This window comes from Chiloscyllium plagiosum, chromosome 21, assembly GCF_004010195.1.
Source record: "Chiloscyllium plagiosum isolate BGI_BamShark_2017 chromosome 21, ASM401019v2, whole genome shotgun sequence".
In the NCBI taxonomy this organism is placed as follows: Eukaryota; Metazoa; Chordata; class Chondrichthyes; order Orectolobiformes; family Hemiscylliidae; genus Chiloscyllium; species Chiloscyllium plagiosum.
This window is the reverse complement of record NC_057730.1, coordinates 42,940,353-42,955,028: the sequence shown is the minus strand read 5'-3', so window position 1 is coordinate 42,955,028 and position 14,676 is coordinate 42,940,353. Positions and strand designations below refer to the sequence as shown.

General features: G+C 39.9%; 1 pseudogene; it reads right to left on the bottom strand.

Annotated features, from left to right (window-relative positions):
• Positions 1–4,469: 4,469 nt before the first annotated feature.
• The window catches only part of LOC122560450, a 39,025-nt pseudogene continuing 28,818 nt past the window's right edge, over positions 4,470–14,676 (bottom strand).

Below are 14,676 nucleotides of genomic sequence, written 5' to 3'. Positions count from 1 at the left end.
ATTCTCAATCCATCTCCAAAGTATTGTGCACACATGGCCTGTTTTCAGATAGAAATGCTATTCAGTTATCTTTAAATTTAAACTTTAATTTGATCCTCCTGTAATGGAACCTCCAGCAGCAGGCCACAATGGTGAGGAAGGGTAGCTGGAACCGTCAAAAATGGGGGAATGGAGGCGATTAGAAGGAGAAGGCCGAGAAAGGACTCATCCTCCTAATGTAAACAACAGGTTTGATTCCATCTCAAACATTCTTGTTTAACTTTAATTTCCCTTCATGTCTGTATTGACTTGATACCAATGCAATTAAGAATTCCTGCTTGATGATTTTTGACCTTTGAACCTTCTGTGTATTCACATCTCATGTTACACTTCATTTAAGATAGAGATGATGAGAATTTCTTTCTCTCATTAGGTTTTTAGTCTGTGAAATTCTCTTCCCCAGAGAGGTGGAAGCCAGGTCATTGAGTTTTTTTAAGACAGAGTTTGAAACATTCTTGATTGCTCAGGAAGTCAAATGTTATGGGGGCAAACAGGAAAGTCCCATTGATGCCACAATCAAATCAGCCATGATTTTATATGAAAACATAGAAGTAGGAGCAGGAGTAGACTATTCAACCCTTGGAGCCTGCTTTGCCATTCAATATGATCCTGGCTGAACATCTGATTCTGTACTTTTCCCACTTTTCCTTTGATTCCTTTTAGCCCTCGGAACTATATCTGACTCTATTCTGAAAACATTGAATGATTTGGTCTCAACTGCTTTCTATGTCAGGAATTTCTATGACAGGCTCACCACTCACTGAGTGAACAAAGTTTTCCTCATTTTAATCTTAAATGGCTATCCCAGTATCCTTAAACTGTGACCCCTGATTTTGGACTCCCCTCTCACCAGGAACAATCTTTTTGCATTTAACCTGTCTAATCCAGGTAGAATTGTAAAGGTTCCTATCAGATTGCCTCACCTCCTTCCATATGCCAATGAATAAATCCTAACCAAACCAATTTCTTTATATGCATCAATCCTGCCATCCCAGGAATCAGTCTGGCAAACCTTTGTTGCATTCCCCCATTGCCAGAACATCCTTCCTCACTGGAAGCTGCACATAATACGCCAGGTGTGGTCTTACCAAGGTCCTGTACAATTGCAGAAGATATTCTTGTTCCTGTACTCAAATCCTCTCACTATGAAAGATCAACGTATCACAGGTAGTTCTGGGATAACACAAGTTTCGGCTGCCTAATTTGGCTCTACTGTTGCTGAAGGAAACGGTAGTTTTGAGAATGCTTACCTCTGTTTGCAATAGTGGGATTCAAGCAGGGATTGGTTTGCCCACTTTGTTCTGTGCATGCACCAATGTCAGCTGCCAACAGAGCAGGTTTCTGTGAGAGGTACTGTACAGGGAGCAGCTTTTTCACATTTTTGAAAAGTACTGTGCTAAATTTACTTTTGTTAATAAATATGATTTCAACCTTCAAACAGGCTGTGTTATACTTTGTGTTAGACATTTGGGTGATTCTCGAGTGATCATGAGTGCAGGTTTTATGCTGGTCTGCCTCTAACCCCAACTTTGTCCAAAGGCCTCATTATTTATATTAAGAGATTTTCTATTAAGCAAGGTTTCACTGGAACGCAACTACGGTGTTATAGGAGAAATGCCTACATTTGCCTTCTTCATTGCCTACCATATCTGCCTGATTACTTTCAGCGACTGGTGTACAAAAGACACCCCGGTCTTGTTGCACTTCTCCCTTCCTCAATCTATTGCCATTCAGATAATAATCTGCCTTCCTGTTTTTGCTTCCAAAGTGGAGGACCTCCCATTTATTCACATTACACTTCATCTGCTATACATCTGCCCACCACTCAACTTGTCCAAATAAAACTGAAGCAATTCAGCATTCTTCTCATAGTTATTGAATGATGGAGCAGGATCAAAGGGCCTACACCTGTGCCTAATTTATATATTTCCATATACAAATTCTAAATATTCCTCAAGACCTAGGAATAGAATAAATAAAATTGGTACTTTAAGTTAATACATTACAGGAATCAATATATCTAAGTTTCTTTGCAGTATGAAAATGGGAATATTTGTTGATTTCATTTCATTTCAGTTTTAAATTTGAGCAGCCAGAATTGGAAACTGTATTACATTTTAGGTCAAAGTTGTTTTTGTGGATTTAATTTAACCAATGATTTTGTTTTGCATCGGTGAAAGGTACTGAAATGCTTGCTGATAAATTTTGACCTTGAACTTATGTTTGCTAAGATGTCTGGCTGAAATTCAATTTGAACTTTCCAAAACACTTTGATATAACCATACTAGAATTTTTAAAATATCATTTTATAAACTGCAATTGCTTCCTTTAAGTAGCTTAAAGGAAAGACACAACTTACTGTTTTTCCAAATTAAGTGAAGCAGCAAACGTCAGAAATTGAAAATTGGGTTGAGTGAGATAAAGGATAACTGAATCTGAATTTAAGTGGAATAACGTTTGGGAAGAGACTGTCTCTTTCAAAAACTGGTGTGAATTTCAGAGCTCAGAATGTGAAAGCAGTATCCTATTTAACTCTATCTGGTTTAAGAATGTTGACAATTTTACCATCTTTGAAAGTTAGCTGCTTCTTCAGTTTGATTACTATCATTGGAAACGCACCTGAAGAAAGAATAAGAACAATAACTTTGCTTTGTGAAGCAGGTATTATTCTGTTCTCTGGCTGATTAAAGTTTTAGTTTAAATTACACTGGAATTAAAATCCACTACTCTTTAAATTAGTGAAAACCTGAAGTTCAGTGTGACCGACAACGATATTATGACTGTCATGATAAATTAAATGAAAGTCTTTAAATCAAAGACACACAAATTTGACATTTTAGAAACGCTAGTGAGTAATTGTGTGAATTGGAATTTAGGAAATTTAAGGCGACTTTGATAAGTTACTTCAAAAAACAATGAGTTTGAAATATTATAAGAAATGCTAACAAATTTGGGAATTTCATTGAGAATTTATTTAAGAATTCCATCTTCACTGACTGAACTTTTTTCTTTGAAATGATAATGTTATAAATCAAATAATAAAAAAGTGTGACACTGAGCAAAATCTTTGCAGCTCCTGAACAACTTGGTCATTGCTGAAAAAAAACGTGAAATTGGCAGAAATGAAATTCTCAATGTTGAGAAAAAGGTCAGATTCTGTGACCAAATTCTGAATGGTGAGAATCTCATTCATGCGTGGGTGTCCTCCGGGTGCTCTGCTTTCCTCCCACAGTCCAAAAATGTGCAGGTTAGGTGAATTGGCCATGCTAAATTGCCTGTAGTGTTAGGTGCAGGGGTAAATGTAAGGGACTGGGTCTGGGTGGGTGCGCTTCAGCGGGTCGGTGTGGACTTGTTGGGCTGAAGGGCCTGTTTCCACACTGTAAAGTAACCTAATCTAATCTACTAAAGAGGGCTACTTGTGTAAGTTTAAATGCATCAGCATGGCATTATTACACAGTCATGCCTCATTGATATTCAGTTTTCCATTCTGCCATGTGTCAGATGGAAACTTGATGTCAAGAATTTCCAAAACAACAATCAGAATGCATACCTGGCAACTCCAGCTCACTGCGTGTTCCTTCGGCCCTCAATGTTGGACACAAGACACCAACATCTTAGAACAAACTCCACAGCTCTTTGTCTACAGAGGTTGGCATTGCACAAATTAATCAGGAAAACTAGAGCAATGTTGGCCTGCAGCATCTTTACACAGAGCCTCACCTATTCCAACACCACTAATGTAACATGATCACTGTGCTGCCACTCACTCAGAACATCTATCTGCACCAACAGTAACAGCAAGGCAATGCAGACATGCTGCAAATATCCTGATAGGCTCAGAGAGAGTCAGCGCTGACAGTAAGCTAAGAGCCCAGAGGTGTATCCTGGTCCAGTCTATGAATGGATTTGAGTCCCCAAGCACAGTGTCTTTGTAGCAACATTAAGAACTGCAGGCTAATCATCTTTCATACTGGTTGTGAATGCTGCTGGGGCAGACAGCAACATATTCCATGCTTCACTTCGTATTGATAAATGGCAGAATAAAGTTTGCATGCTCCCTGTCTCAGTGGGTCTAGGTGTACATTAAATTGTGCTTTACAAGTCCGACATTGATCAGATCCAAATTGAAATTCAGACACAGCTAGTCAAAATTTGATATTGCACTTTTTAAAAATTATAAATGCAAATTGCTTTACAGAATTGAGTGAACGTTTTCACTAGAAAACACTTAGTACGGTACATTAGAAACAACACATATCCATCTATCAAAATAGACTGTAGTCACAAAATTATTCATTAAAATATCAAAAATATTAACAAAACTTTTTAAAATTCTAATTATTACAGTATTACTTTAGTGTGTTTACCTATTGCATACTCTGTTATAGTATCCTTCTCATATACTCAACATTCAGTCTTAGCAAAAGAAAGATCATAGATCCTCATCACTTAATCCTGGCTTCCTCTGATGAGACAGACTTATTGTTTATTCATGTATTTTCATTTCCTTTGCAGTGATACGGCCCATTTCTCTTCGGTTCAAGGCATTCACGCTCCTAAATATGTTAACAGCTCCAAGTGGCCCACTGCCTTATTCCCTTGAATCAGCATTCACCCGTGGCACAAATTTCAGGATCACGGGTTTTTTGGGATGCATGGGTCCTTTCACATCCATTTCTAGTGGGATCTGGAATAGAATGAGCAATGGTGAGGAGGGCAATGGGAATGTTTGACTGAAAAGTTTTATGTATTCAACTATCAGGCCATAATTTCCTCCCTGTCCCATTATCCACTTAACTTTTAAATCCAACTTCAAAACACATTTACACTTTCAGATAATTTTTTATATGCTGAAATTCTCACCGGTGTCTCCTTGCATGGCACAATGGTCAAATGTTGCAAGAATGAAGCAAGTGCCATCTTCATCATAAGTTGAGCAAATCGCATCCCGATGCAGTTCCGAGGGCCCACTCCAAATGGCAAGAAGATATTTGGATTCCGAGACTCCCTATTCTCTTTACTGAACCTAGTTATATTGGCAAAACAAAAGGGAAAGAGACCATTGTCAAATTGGCTTGGATGCAGGTGAGGTAGATGTATCTTCAGGTGACTGGATAACAGAGTTTTCACATTGGAATTCACCAGTAACATACCGGAACTTCAATGGAGTCGGGGCAGAGGTAGGAGTAGTGGCCATCACTGAAGGAGAAGGATAAAAGCAAATTACTGCAGATGCTGGAATCTGAAACCAAAAGAGAAAATGCTGGAAAATCTCAGCAGGCCTGGCTGGCTTTGACAGAGGGTCAGTTAAACTCGAAACATCAGCTCTTTTCTCTCCTTGCAGATGCTGCCAGGCCTGCTGAGAGTTTCCAGTATTTTCTCTTTTGGTTACTGAAAGAGAAGGTGCTGACAAAGCTGAAAAGTCTGAAGTTTGGACTACACCGCTGAGATCTGAACAAGACCACTGTGGAGATTGTAGAGTCATTGGTGGTAATCGTTCAGGAATCACTGGTGTCTGGGATGGTTCCAGATGGCTAATGTAACACCTGTGTTTAAAAAGCCGGAGTGAGGGAGGCAGAAAACAGAAACTATGCCAGTTAGCCTGATGGTGGTCATTGGTAAAATTTGAGTCCATTAAAGATGAGGTTGTGGAGTACTTGGAAATGCATGGGAAAATGGGGCAGAGTCAGTACGGCTTCGTCAAAGGGGACATCGTGCCTGACAAACTGTTAGAATCCTTTGAGGTAACAAGCAAATTAGACAAAGGAGCACCAGTTGACATGGTCAATTTGGATTTCCAGAATGACTCTGATAAGGTGTCGCACCAAATAAGGTAAGAGTCCATGTTGTTAGGGGCAAGGTACTGGCATGGATAGAGGATTGGCTGACTGGCAGAAGTCAGAGAAGGGGACAGAGAGATGTTTTTCAGGGTGACAGCCAGTGACTAGTGGAGTTCCGCAAGGGTCAGCGTTGGAACCACAATTATCCACACTATGCATTAACAATCTAGACAAAGGAACTAAGGGCATTGTCGCCAGGCTTGCAGATGAGACAAAGATCGGTGGAGGGACAGGTAGTGTTGAGGATGCAGGGAAGCTGCAGAAGGGCGGCACGGTGGCACTGCTGCCTCACAGCGCCAGAGACCCGGGTTCAATTCCCGACTCAGGCGATCTAATCTAATCTAATCTAATCTAATCTAATCTAATCTAATCTAATCTAATCTAATCTAATCTAATCTAATCTAATCTAATCTAATCTAATCTAATCTAATCTAATCTAATCTAATCTAATCTAATCTAATCTAATCTAATCTAATCTAATCTAATCTAATCTAATCTAATCTAAAAGGTCTTGGACAGGCTAAGAGAATGAGCAAAGAAGTGGCAGATGGAAATCAATATGGGAAAGTATGAGGTTATGTACTGGATATAAGTCCTAGTTCAGGTTAACATGCAGGTCCAGGTGGCAGTTGGAAGGCAATGTATTATTAGCATTCATTTCAGAAGGGCTAGATTACAAGAGCAGAAATGTTCTGCTGAGGCTGTATAAGGCTGTGGGCAGATTCAGAATATTGTGAGCAGTTTTGGGCCCCATATTTAAGGAAGGATATTATGGCATTGGAAGACGTTGCAGAAAGGGTTTACAAGAATGTTCCTGGGGATGAAGGCATTGCCGTTTGAGTAGTTGTTGAGGCCTTTGGGTCTGTATTCAATGGAGTTTGGCAGGACTTTGAGATGGGGAAGAATTTGATGGAAATTTACCAGAATCTCAAGAGGTCTGGATAGCGTGGATGTGGACAAGATGTTTGTACTAGTAGGAGAGACTAGGATCCAAAGATACAGCCTCAGAGTGAAGGGACAACTCTTTTGAACTGAGATGAGGGGGAATCTCTTCATCCAGAGAGTGGTTACTCTTGGAACTTATTACCACATGGAGCTGTGGAGGCCAAGTCAGTGACTGGATTTAAGGCAGAGGTAGTTAGGTTCTTGGGATCAAGAGTTAGAGGGAGAAGGCAGTAATGATCATGAGAAATATATTAGCCATAATTGAATGGCTGAGCAGACTCGATAGGCTGCAGGGCCTAATTATGCTTCTATATCCTACGGTCTAATACAAAATTTAAAATGGTAATGATGGTTCTGTCCCAGCATTCCTTTACTTGCTGATATGGAGTTGGTGTTACACAACCACTGCGTGTCAAGCTTGGAATCCAGAATATGACGTGACGTGTCTAATCTATTGAGAGTATGCACAATCTTGATCCAACACTTGCCTAGCATCCCAAATGGTAAAACTGGAGCATAATGCATGTCACAGCATCCCAAAAGTGCACATTAAAACAAAGTACCTGAACCAGCAGTTGGCTCAGACACTCTGTGACAGGCACCTTTAATAATGGCAGCATCTGATCATTGTTGTAAATGAGACACCTGTTTGGATTTCAAATTTATAACAAGAAAAAAAACTATCACTGTTCAGCACTGACTTGATTTTGTGGTAGTAATGTTAGTGGAACTGTCAGTGCTGGAAGTCATTACTTCAAAGTCTGAATGTTGCCACGTGCACTTAAATGAGGAAATCCAGCAGTTTCTGTCAGTGATTGTATCCTCCACATAGCTGGTACTGCTGAAAACTCACCACAGACAGCAAATCAATGAACTGATAAACTACTCTTTTACCTTATTTATATGGCTTTAAGAACCTAGGAAAAGTTGCATTTTGTTGATGGATATTGCCCTGGGATTTTAGCAGTGGCGGTTTATTTTACAGAATAGCCTCACAGGTCTTGAAAAATATTTATGAAATGTGCAATCACTTTAATAAAAAAAGTATAGACTTAAAATGTTTTTATTATGCTGATTTCAGATATTTCAACTCTTCCCTTAAACCATATATAGGTCCCAATTATTTATTGCTCTCTGTAAAATTGAATTACTTAAATTAAGACATTGAGAAAGGGGAAAACAACACAGAAAAAGAAATTTGATATTTGTGGACAGCAGCTCACTTACTTCCTGTGGGCAATACCTCACATACAACTGCAAGTTTTAGTTGCCATTCAGTGGTCCATTTCCAGGCACTGTTCAAGTCTGGAGCTTCAATAGTTCCAATGCCCACTCCTACTTTGATAGCACTAAATGAGAGAGGGTCACGGTGACTTATGAAAGTTGGAAATAATAATGATCCCCAGTATTGAGCTTGGGACCCTCCAAGCAGGATATCCTCCATTTCTCCAATCAGGTACAAAATGCTTTCTACTCTTTGGCCAGTTCACAAGTTTACTTTGAGTTGCTAACATATTGAGTTCAACCAACAAATGTCTTGTGGAACAAAAACATAAATTGCTGGAAAAACTCTGCAGGTCGAACAGCATCTGCGGAGAGAAAGCAGAATTAATGTTTCGGGTCCAATGACTCTTCTTCGGGAATATCTTGTGGAACTTTGTTAGATTACATTTTAGGTTTCACGACAGTGAGGGTTGTTATGTGTTGTTTATATGAATAATTGATGCGTCTTTACAAAATGAAGGCTTCTCAGTCAGTCTGAAGGTATCACAATTAGCTCTTTGTAGGTAATAGTTCAGCTCTGTAGCCCTTTGAAAATAAGGAACAATACACAACTCCTGTATCTAAAAGGTGTTTTGAACATAAACGACACATCTACTCAATGTTGAGTTAGTTGGCCTCACTGGGATTGTTTTAGCAATGTTGTATTATTGGGCTACTGAGGCTCAACATAAGAATTGCTTATGTCTGGGTCTGATCACTATACTTGTTAGAAAGCAGGCAGTGTATGTTGGTATTCAAAGAGGATGCTGTTCTGCCCAGAGCTGGTGCCTCTGACAAATGCATCATCCCAGTTATCAAGATGGATCTTTAGTCAGAGTGAATAGATCTTAACTAGTGGGAACATAATAGACCACAACAGGTGCCAGCAATCTGCCTTCCATTTTCTGGTAGCTTTACAATGAAAATGACAAACAAATTGTAAACTGCATCAGAAGCTACTAAACCATCAAAAATCAAAATCTTCAGGATTCCAAAAAAAGTATTTTGCTCCGAATCACGACACGGTCACGCAATACAACTGTGTTTAAAGTTCCATCAGCAGAATAGATCATCAAATCCTAGCCTTTTATTGAAACAAAGACCAACTAGTCAAGGCAGAAGAAATGAAAAGGTGCCAAGTCAGAAATTGAGGTTGTGATTGGTATTATAATGTAAACAGCACTTCGGTAATATATGTAGTTGATGCAGCTCATAGGCCAGTGCTGGGCTAGTTAAAAATCCCAAAAAGGCAAATTAAAAACACAAAATTCACATTCATCCAATTTGTAGAAGCAGAGGCCATGGGTAGCATGGATTACCCCTGTAGTATAATGGGGATAAATGTCAATGATGATATAATACTGACATCAACAACCATGTGTTGACTCTTTAGGAAGAGAGGATTAAAACTGCATGAGAGGGGCAGTGATCAGTCTTCTGTAAATTAGTATGTTAATAAAGTGTTTACAGCACTTAATGGGATTCAGACAAGTTACTCTTTGATTCTGCTGCAACTGTTTTTGTATTATCAATGGAAACAGCCTAGCCAAGTACAGCATAGAGTGCAGTAATACCTTTCTTAAACTGTTCAGGTTCTGGCCAGTATTTTGGATCATGGTGCAGGATGTAGGCAGGAACCATGACTACAGTCCCCTTTGGAACAGTTATCCCATTGAGCTGGACATCTCTCTTGCACACTCTTTCAATACGGGGGGCAGGGGGGAACATTCGTAGGGTTTCAGATGTCCATATATTCCAACTGCATCACTCCATCGTATGTGGGAAGAGCCTTTAAAGGAAAAAAAACAAGATGCCATTAGTGAAATTTAGAAAATTGAAGTATTTAGTTACAGGAGAAGAGAAACATTCTCTGCTGTTTGTAATGGTACAGATGATGTATGAATAATGGGGAGACCAAAATGAAGGTCATACATCAAATAATCACAAATGAATCTAACTGAGAATTCAGATATTGCATTCCCTGGAATGGTTAGAATATCAAACCCATTAGTACAGATGGGTGAAGGCTGAAAGCTCCTCATATTTCAACGAAGCTAACAAACATGGGGATAATGGACACCAAGAATCAAGAGTCACGAAGTTCAGACTAATCAGATCAAGAGACAGGGCTGAGTGTGGTTAGCTTGGCAACAGAAAAACAGAAAGAAATGAAGAGGATTCAGGGTTGATGTGTGTGTGTGTGTGTGTCTGTGTGGTGTGTGTGTGTAGTGTGTGCGTGTCTGTCCGTCTGTCTGTCTGTGTGTGTGCGTGTGGTTCTGTGGGAAACACAAAACTCTGAAAGTCTCTTTGAAATAAATGATGCAAAATTAAAAGCAGAACATGGATTACTTTTCCCAGTAAGTGCTCCAAGAGGTTGATGTTTCCTCACTGCCAAGGTGTACTTAGGAAGTGATTGGTGTCAGTCAATCATAGCTCTCTCAACCACAGCCGTGTCTCAGCTGAAAAGCACTCTCTCCTCAGTCAGAAGCCCATGGTTTTAATTTCATACTGGATAACAATAATGCAGGAAGACTGTTGAGGAATAAAATCTACCAACCTTAACCAGTCTGGTCTACATGATTCCTGACCCACAACAAATACAGTTCATATAAACTACCCACTGAAATAGTCTAGTCAACCATTCCATTCAAGGGAATTTTAAAGATTACAACAAATATTGGTCTTGCCAGCAGCACTCACAATCTCAAAGAAAATACAATACAGAGCACTCCAAATGAGAGACACTGAATAAAAACACTTTCAGTGGGATATAAAACATCTCAAAGCAGAATTCTGAATAATGTGGAAGTTCTCATTGCAAAATTTAACTAGTTAACATCAGATTGCTGTGCACAAGGTTTTAAAAATAAAGTCACTACAATTCAGAAGTTGCTGCAAAAGGGATCCCAAGGTCATTATCATCAGAATGGAATTGCAAGTTCTCACTTTGTTTGGGAAAGCTTCATCTATCTCTTGCTGCAGTTTTTTCTGTACATCTGGGTGTGTTGCCAGGTTGTGTGCAATATATGATAGTGTATTGCTGGTGGTCTCATATCCAGCAAAGATAAATGTCATGGCCTGTGCCAAAATCTCAGTGTCAGTTACACCTGCATAGAGAATTAGAATATATTATTACAAACTTTGTGTTACAGCAGAGAAAGATAAAATGTTGTCTCTCCAGTGCAAACAATTTTTAAAATGTATTGCCAGTTACTTAAAAGTATGATGACAAATAATTAAATGATGCATTGATTTAAAATCATTAATATACTGTACTCCCAGGGTAGATGATAACTAGATAGAATTTAGTAAGAGAACACTGGAAGTAAAATGTCAGTTCAAATCTACTCAGTAGAGTTTGCTCAGTAAGCATTGTCAGCATTGATAGGCTTGAAGTGTGGATAGTACTGACTGGAATTCCAATGCCCATTCACAAAAGATTTGAGAACAAATATAATTGTCTCAATTTCTCTGCACAAAATAGGATACCGTTCCCAATTTCAGGCCCATGATTGTGAAGAAACACCTAGGAACCAGACAAAAACAAATCAAAATCCCACGAGAAATTAGACCTTGTCAAAATGCTCTTATGTAGCCCCTCACTGACACTCAAAGAGCACGTGTCCAAATTGTCAGCCAGGTGGGAATGGGGAAACTAGATGACCTGCCAGTGGCAAACAAAAAGAAAACTGAACAGGAAGCTTTCACTTGAAGAACAGAAAGAAACAAGGATGAAGGCAATGGGAAGCTTTCCATTGAAGGTACCTTTGTCTGTCGACTTGCTGTCACCATTCTGCTTCTCAGAACTGACATTGGTTACTTGAGAATCAACCATCAGTTGCAGAAAATCCACCCGATCCTGATAATTAAACAAGCACCATGTGAGGACTCAGCTATATTTTAAAAAAAATCAGCACAGTTCAGCTCTACCATCCCTGAACTCAGCTTTGTCCCCTTGGAAGGGAAGAGGAATAAGGGGGCAGGAGATAGAGACCACTACCTCTACGTAAAGTCTACCTGCAGATTATAGAAATCCACTTGTCTTCAATAGTCTTGTTCCCTGTTCATTTGCTCCAGCCACAAAGTGCATGGAGGGTAATGACTACCTGCTTCATTCTTACTCTCCCCTGGCATGCACAGTGCCTTATCTCCTAAAGGCAAAGCCTCCTGTGGCATTTGGTACTCTACCTGCCTATCTTATCCTGGTCTGACCCAGACAGCATGTGTAACAACATTCACTAGCATACCGAGGAGATTATGGACAGTGCCAAGAAACCGACACATCAATATATTCGGGACTTGTCTCTCTGGGCTGTTGCACCACTGCAGGACTCAACTTTGCCTCTTCATCTTCAATTGATTGAGTGAACTTAGCTTTGAATGCAAAACAACTCTAGCTAGAAACTTCAGCACAAACTTCCATGTTTCATTTGGCTACTGTTCCTCTGGGAAGTGTCTACTGCAAGTTGTCTTTGCCTTAATAGGCATGAATACTGTCCATCAACTGAATAAATTCCAGTTTCACTTTGGATATTTATTACATCAAAGTGAAACAAATCCATGAACCCGGGCAATCAGTACCAAGCAGATTCCACAATACAGCTGTCAACTACAAAACAAATTTGGAAAGGAGATGGAACGTTGGAGGCCATCAATATGATAGAATAACAAGATTTATAAGCAATGGAGAAAGAGTCAGACTGCTTTCACTCATCCTGAGGTTACTGATATAGTCAGCTTTTGCTCTGTTCCCCGTGTTACTATTCACTCATATCTTTCACAAGTAATCTCGGAATTTCCTTTTACTCCTGGGTTCCTAGTGCTGAAGACGGACCCAGCCTGTACACCAGAATTTCCAGGGGGTAGAATTTCCAGACATTTTCTCTCCAGGACGAACCTCGGCAAAGGCCCAAGCGAAAGGACAAAAGCTGCATTGCCACCCTGAGTTGCATTTTACATTGAGAAGGTGGAGAACCCAGACAGCAATTCGAGGTGCGAGCCTGGAGTTGTCCACTATTAGACTGAATGCCAACTACACAACTGCCTGCTAAACTTCAGCAACTGCTAAAGAACAGAGTATTCCCCAGGTATCCATTCCCGCTTATTACTGACACATCCCTATTAGAGATAAAATTATATATATCAGAGAGGGTCGATATTGAGGGTGGTGAAACATATGCAGGAACTTGAACCATTTCAATGGTTAGTTTAACACTCACAGTGTGCACTCCTTTTTGTCTCTTTGCCTTCACACTCGCCAGAAAATTTGTGAAAAACGTGTTCACGTCTCTTTGGAAGAAGCTAAAATTAAGCTTTGCAAGGATTGGAATAACAGCAGGAAAAACCACTAGAACAAAAGAGAAAAGTTATAACGATGACAAAAAGCAGTGACAGTACACTCAGATACTATTTATAGGATGTGGTGCTGAAAGGCCAGCATTAGTTGCCCATCCCCAAATACAATTGAGAACCTGGTGGTGATCCACATTCTTGAACTGGTGCAGTCCTTGTGAGAAAAGGAACATTCACAGCACAGATAGGAAAGGAGTGCTAGGATTTTGAGCATGTGACACTGTAGTCGCGGCAATGTCAAAATGATGTGTGGCTTAGGAAATAACATGCATGCAGTGGTCTCCCAAATCTTTGTTCTTCAGAGTGATGGAGGTCGTAGGTTTGTCAAGTGGTATGGAGGGAACCTTGATAAGTTCCTGCAGAGCATTTTTCCAGGTGGTATATACTGCTGCTACAGTGTGCCAGTGGAAAACAGGGTGAATGTTTCGGGTGGTGGATGGGGTGCCAATTTAGCAGGTTCATTTTTGAAGGTGTCATGCTTGGAATGTTATTGAAGATCATAAAATCCCTATAAAGTTGCAATCATTCAGGCAAGTGGGGAATATTTTGTCATTCCTGACCTAGGATTTGTTGAATGTGACCTTTCCTGGCTTTGGGAGGTGACCTTTCCTGCAGCCCTGTATTTATAAGGCTGGACCAGTTCAGTATCTGGTCAGTGATAATCCCCAGAATGCTAACAATGGCAGGCATTCAGCAATGGCATTGCAATCGAATGTCAAGTGGAGGTGGTTTAGGTATTCTCTTTGGGCGTGTGGTTGCAGTTGGATCTGAATAACTGACAAATTTTGAAGTGAGAAAACACCTCTTTCATCATTGATGACATTATTATGATTATTAGATGTTGTAGGGCCATAATTAAGTCTGCTGGGTCCTGGATCTTTTTGTCCCAATGGACTTACCCATAAAGCTACTGGAAGTGCTGGCTACAGAACCAGGGCAGCTGGAGTGAACATTGCAACCAGCAGCATACCTCCTCAAATCAGAAGAAAACCTTGCCCTAACTCAACTAAAACAAAATGAAATATTGTGAGTCACTTACAAACAAGAATAATAACAGAGTTGAAGAAGATGAACTTGATCAGTTTCTGAATGTTGGTGATAAACAGGTCATTGGGATTGTTGATCGAGTCGACATCCACACTGTATGTACCAAAGATACTGGAAGAAGAGAAAGATTTATTAGAACTGCTTAACAGCTGGAATGATAGGACTGATGTGAGAGATTGGACTGGTTAGA